A 6424-nucleotide genomic window follows, 5' to 3' on the forward strand; every position below is an offset into this window, starting at 1 on the left:
ACACACACACACACACACACAGAGAGATACAGAGTATTGTAGATTTACTGATGCGTACCCCATCTTTTGACATGGTTGGTGCCCCACCAGTTTGTTGGGTTTAAAAACGCCACAGTCAAACACTGTGTGAGATTTTTTTAGTATGTCAGAGATTTTAGTGTGAAACCGATATTATGTGACTTGCATATTGTTTCTGTTACAGCGTTGCAATCACTGGGCACTACACCAGCATAATGCAGTACGGCCAGCAACCAGCATTTTTCAGTAATTTAGCAATGTCACTTAAGCGGAGGTCAGCAGTTGTAACCATGGTTATGTGTCTCCAGTGGCAAGGAGGGTCTGAGAGGGGAGTTGAAAATTACAGCTTAGTGCCTCTGAAAAGATACACACTATTTATTTACACAAAAGTACGATGACGGATAGTATACATATTGACTATGTATTGTGCAGAGCATAGAATTCTGGGCGCAACCACATTCATTGGCAGGGAAGTGCACAGGTACGGCCTATTGTTGCCCAGGCAACTGCCCGTTTGCCCTGATTGGATTAGCTGCCCCTCTGGTGAAAGAGCCTAAATAAACTTCAGATGTAAAATTAAGTTTGCTATACCATTCAATCTTGCCTTCAGCGATGCCTTCGTGATCCCCACGTGACTTTGTGTATATTCTCACACGGAGCAGTAGCTAGCTCTTCTGCCTTCACGTGAGTTTTTAAATATTATGGAGATTATGACAAATGCCCTGTGAATAGTACTAACCAAAAAAATCCACTTGAGCTTTGAATACTATGCAGTTTCAGCTTGTAACATTTGGATCATGTCGCGCAGCGTTGCCTTATATTAAGGTGACGTTATCAACCAAAGCTAATTTGTTGCAGCAGCAGGCTAACGTAGCTACGTTACCTTTGTAACATGAGTGTGCATTCTGTAGAGAAGAGAGAGGCTCAAGGACGGGATGGTTTGGAGTCTTGAATCATGCTAGGTTATATCCTACGTTGTCTAGTCTACAGTCAATATGTTACGTGGGTTTTCAACCAACAGATGTGTCTTTGACATATCAGATGTGACATTAGTGAAAGTGAAAGTCGTCTTACTTTGTTTTGAGATGATAAATGAATGTTCCAATTGGTTAATGTAATAAACTTTGCATGTGAAAAAAAAGTATAGCCTAGTGTTAGCTCTGTATGCCTTCACAAAAACGATGACTGAAGAAGAGAGATAAAGAGCTCAAAGAAGCAGCTAAAGAGCTGTTGCCATTTTTTTTCCCAGATTAGAGCAACAGCCCCTCCAAATGTCTGTGCCCGTCCCTGGTCATTGGTCATTTGTTCCAGCAGCAATTATAACTCGTCTTTACGTCTATAGTGGCAGCACCCTCTATCGGCTGTAGAGGATGCAGAAAGTAATTTGGCAAAGTAAAAGAGCGCCCTGTTCCTCAAAAGGAAGCAGGAAGGAGAGGTGGGTGGGTCACACAAACCCAAGTCTGAGTCTGATTCTCACCCAAATCGTAATCTTTTTCTAAACTTAACCAAGTAATTTTTGTCCTTAAACATGACAAAACGGTGTTTTACAACTTTTTTTAGGTTTTGGTTTAAGTTTAGATATGAGGTTGGAAAACGCTCCTCTGTATCGTATTAGAGGGTAGGAATAAATGACCCACACTGTTGTATGATTTGAGGACTTGTTATCCTTTCTTTGTCGAATTTTCACAGTACTTCTAACAGAAATAATCTGAAAGGGAACAGCCATGTCTCTTATTATCTCTCTGTGGAGTATTACAATAAAGAGATGTGGCGAAGCAGTTACAGGTGTCGGTCAGATGTCCATGTTGAATTCTGGGAGATGTATACAGTGTTTTTGTCTGTTTTTGTCATCGATGCCATTTTTCTGGCACTGGAAATCGTTTTTTTGTAAGGATTCATGGGTATAAAGGACCTAAAAATCACTCAAGACAAACTGAATGTGGACACAGTGAAAGCCACACAAATTACAGTTTCATGGCAGCCGCTCGATAGTCAGTGAAACTGCTCTCTCTTTTCAAAACACAACTACAGACTTTGCACAATAGAGCCATCGCCAAACTCTCCACATTTTCAACTAATTTTTGCTGATATTACAGGTCACTCGGATCCTCTATATTGGCACTTATTTTGTTTATCTCTCTATCATTTCCCAGCCAGACTGCATAGAGTATTATTATCTCGTGGTTTCCTTGCTTTAAGAGTGGATAACACTAGATACTCTGGCATTCAGACTGAATGCAAATCAGGAGAAGCTCAATTTGTAGCTGGAGGCTCTCGTTTCTTTGCTGCACTCACTCACCTAGTACTCACATTTGGCGCTGAGCTGCTGTGCATCTTGTTTAGTTGTTATATTTATGAAATATTTTTATATTCTACATGTTGCACCAGTACATAGTCTTTTTCTTATTTGAAGGTAGGTGTAGGCACACAACAAACATTTCTGAATAACAACTTTTTGTATCTTAACCTGCTGCTGGAATTCAACAGGACCTGAGCGAATATGCACATAAAGAGGGAGATTTTTTTCAGCTGTACTCTGGTTTAAATTTAAAGAAGAAAAAAAACATGACTTTTTTTTCTGAGCAAGTGAAACCACTGCCATATTCCAAAAAGCCTTTTTTCTGCCTTGTGCTCTTTTGGCTGAGTCAAAAAGGTCAGAAAATTGGCTGTTTCCTTACAACAATCTACCACACACTACCAAAACAACTATAATAAATCCATAAAGTAACAGAAGAACTGCTGGCAGCTCATTACCAGGACTTTGTCCCATAATTAAAAACTGAACTTTTGTGTGTAGCTACAAAACATAGTATGTTATTTAAAACACGCACACACACATACACACTCTACACTGTGTGTTTAGTGGAGTTATTCAGTTTGTTGACATGAGACAACAGAGTGTATTGTAGATTTACTGGTGTGTTCCCTTATGTATCTTTTGATATGGTTGGTGCCCCACCAGTTTGTTAGGTATAAAAACGCCACTGTCAAACACTGTGTGAGATTTTTTTTAGTATGTCCAAAAATTTTGTGTGAAACCAATAGTTTGTGAATTACATACTGTTTGTTACAGTTTGCAACCACTGGGCACTACACTGGCATAAGTATCACCAGCATAAGTATCCCACAATCCAATAAATAAAAAGTAATACAACTGTGAATCACATTCTATGGACAATTTCTAGTAAAATATACAGTCATACAACTGTAAATATACAGATATTTCTAATTGTGTACAACTTAACAGAGTTTCTGCAGGTTTCACCAAGTCTAATGTAATGTATACCATTATGAATGAAAATGTAAGACCTTTATCACAACATGAACTAAGCCCTAAATAAAAACATTTTCAAGCCAAGAATCGCTAAACTTGCAATTCCCCATGACTGAAGAATACAATCCGTTTTATGTCTGTGGAACAATCTAAGAGAGACTCGTGCCAATAACACAAAAGCTGATTGGCTGCAATATAAGTTGCATGTTGGTCTCATTCAAGGGCGGACTGGCCATCTGGCATACCGGGCACCTTCCTGGTGGGCCGATGTTTTTTGGGCCAACCGCCAACACTTTGTTTTTTTGTCCGGCCTATGTATCGGCCCATAAATGTGGTAGGCCTACATTGACGGCCCATTGTTGTTGTTTTTTTTCAATTGACACTGGACTGGCCCGAAACACTATAGTCAAAAACATCACATAGGCTAGGGATTTCTGCCTGCATGCGGTTTCAGGCTAGAATAGTGGTGCAGAGAAGCTGCGTGAGAAAAAGAAACAGGCCCTTCAGGCAGACGCTGCCAAATGTGTCAAATTGACAGACATGTTTTTCGGCAGTAGCAGGACTTTCATCAGCTCCCGTGGCTGATGATAGTGGTGGTGGTGTCGGTGTCAGCGGCATGCACAGTGAGGAGGAGACTCGGGAGGAGAGGGACAGAGATGAGGCAGCGAACAATTTGCCCCTTGATAAAACTGAGCCAAAAACAAGTGGTGGGCAAATGGTTGATAACACTACAACAATAAAAGAAGTAGGTATGCTATACTGTATGATTCTCTTTTATCATTAGGCTATATTAGCTTACCTTTCATGCAACAAAGTAGCCAACATCTTAATAATAATAAGCAAAACACCACATTAAGGTTCATCAAACCATAACCTTGTGCAACGTTTTTCTAGCTTTTCTATCTGCATTGGCTCATGCCAGACCTCTTCAAATTAAAGCACAGGGTCTCTTTAGTTGTGAAATTATACATACATATATAGCTTGTATTAAGATTCATGAGGAGTATACCGTTTTATAATATTACTAAATGACACTTTGACATATTTAATGTGTCAACTCTCACTGATTCTTGCATACTCATTACATGGTGTAGTTTTAAGGAGTAGGGGTTGGTGTACACATTCAGGAAAGCGCAAGGACGGGTGGTATTTGTGATCTTATGTTGGCCGGTCCGAGCCAAAATTCCAGGGCCGATCTTTGGTCCCAGTCCGTCTCAGGTCTCATTTGTAGACGTAATACAACAAAATTACATTTGGACTAGCAACAGAAAGAACTACAACACCACAGAATTAGAAAATGAGAAAATATTTAGGACCTAGAACACAATACTAACGAAAGACCTTTTTTAAGACCACGCGGAAACCTTTATAATGTATGTTGAGGACGTAAAATGAATTCCCTGCTTTTTGCCTTTACATTCTCACTCCCTTCGACCCATTGAGATGAACCCTGCCGACCCTGACATTCCTGCAGACGCCCTCATCTTCCCCCAGCTTTGATCCGGTGATTAATTATAGATTGTGGTCAGCTAGTCAAGTCTTCCAATTGCTTTAGGGAACCTCCGAGGCCTGCAGTTACAAGGCTCCTGTACTGCACCTCTCTTAACACAGCACAGACAGGAAAGTGCAGCTTCCCTGCCCTCGCTCTGCCTTCCTGTTTGTAATAGTTTGCACTGCGGCTCCGGAGGCGAGACGGAGGTTCGTGACGGCACACTGGGAGACTCTCAGAGACTCGGAGAGGACACATTCTGCAGTTCATTTCCATGTGTGGAAAATGAACCGAGAAAAATAACCACAAGGAATTGCTTTATGTAATCCTGTATGTCTGAGGCTGCATCCTCAATTCATGAGGGTGTAAACAGTATGCACATATTTCATCACCGTGAGGCGAGAGAGAGTGTGGGAGTGTGTGTGTGTGTGTGTGTGTGTGTATGCGTGCGTGCGTGTGTGTGTACGTACGTGTAGAGAGCGAGGAGTGTGGTTTGTAATAGCACCGCAATATTAGAATGTGAATAATGCATATAATCTACCTTTTCAGTGTGAAATAAGTCTAGGCCCATTAAAAAGCTCCGAAGGGAAATTGATAATAAGCACCGGAATTGCCAGACACACACACACATAGACACACACAGCACAGCAGCAGCGCTGTAAGTGGTAGATGAAGCTGTTTTGCTGTAGTGGAACATGCAGTGAGTGACTTACAGTTCAATGTGGTATGGAGAGAACTCTTTGTGTAATGACCATGATCTCTTGAATGTAAAAACATTCACCATGCAAGGAACAGTCACACTTTTACATGAAGGTATCTACATAAGAGTGACATGACACTGTAATGAACATGTCATAAAACATTATAAACAAAACTTTTAAGACAGAACACTTCTTTTAGTAAGTGTCATTCGGTTTTGTCATGCCAAGTTATAATTAGGGTTCATGTGTCATGACTGTGTCATGTCACTCTTATGTAGAATGTGGAAGGAGATGCAACAAGAAAAGTTGTTAGATATGGAAACAGTGTGGCGAAAAGTAAAAGTGTTGAGGTCACTGTTTGCAGATTGATATCAGACATGTATAAAGTACTAGAGACCCAGACTTGAGTAAAAGTACAAGTGCTCTATCAAAATAGTGACTTGAGAGGAAGTTGAAGTGCTCTTTAAGCACCACACTTAAGTAGAAGTACTGAAGTATTCCACGTGTTTGTACTTAAGTTTTGCAAGTAGTTTATTCAAAAATGTACTACTCAAGTACTGAAAGTAAAAGTATCATGTTATGTAGTTATTGAAGGCCATTATTTCGCAATCTTTCGGGAGGCAGAGTAGGCACTTCAGTCTACATGAATTGTCTTTCACTCAGACAAATGAAATCATGGACTCTAAAAGGGCCGGGGTGGTCTCCTTCATCACCCTCACCGCAACGATAACTCACAGTTGAAGGTGTTGAAGGTGGTGTTTCTGGTTTTTCCATCTCGAAAAAAACTAACAATGCTCAAGTGTTCTGATGCGGGCAGGCAGCACAGCGAAAAGCAGAACGGGAGCACCCGCGCTCTTCTTATAAGACAGCTTGATCTCTGGATTTGCTCAATGATGAGCCAGCTTCATCCAACCTGGTGACGGAGCCGTCTACCGCTCTGGC

General features: G+C 40.8%; 2 long non-coding RNA genes across 2 annotated transcripts in view; both read left to right on the plus strand.

The window, feature by feature from the left end:
• Positions 1-6002, plus strand: part of LOC116690562 (uncharacterized) — a 10604-nt gene extending 4602 nt beyond the window's left edge. The window contains exons 2-3 of the long non-coding RNA XR_004332284.1: positions 288-292; positions 5858-6002. This is a non-coding gene — a long non-coding RNA (uncharacterized LOC116690562). The remainder of the gene's footprint in view (positions 1-287; positions 293-5857) is intronic.
• LOC116690565 (uncharacterized) lies at positions 3339-4583 on the plus strand. The gene is made up of 2 exons (XR_004332287.1): positions 3339-3502; positions 4511-4583. It is a non-coding gene; the product is annotated as an uncharacterized LOC116690565 (long non-coding RNA).
• Positions 6003-6424: the final 422 nt, after the last annotated feature.

This window comes from Etheostoma spectabile, chromosome 6 (assembly GCF_008692095.1).
Source record: "Etheostoma spectabile isolate EspeVRDwgs_2016 chromosome 6, UIUC_Espe_1.0, whole genome shotgun sequence".
NCBI classification, from domain to species: domain Eukaryota; kingdom Metazoa; phylum Chordata; class Actinopteri; order Perciformes; family Percidae; genus Etheostoma; species Etheostoma spectabile.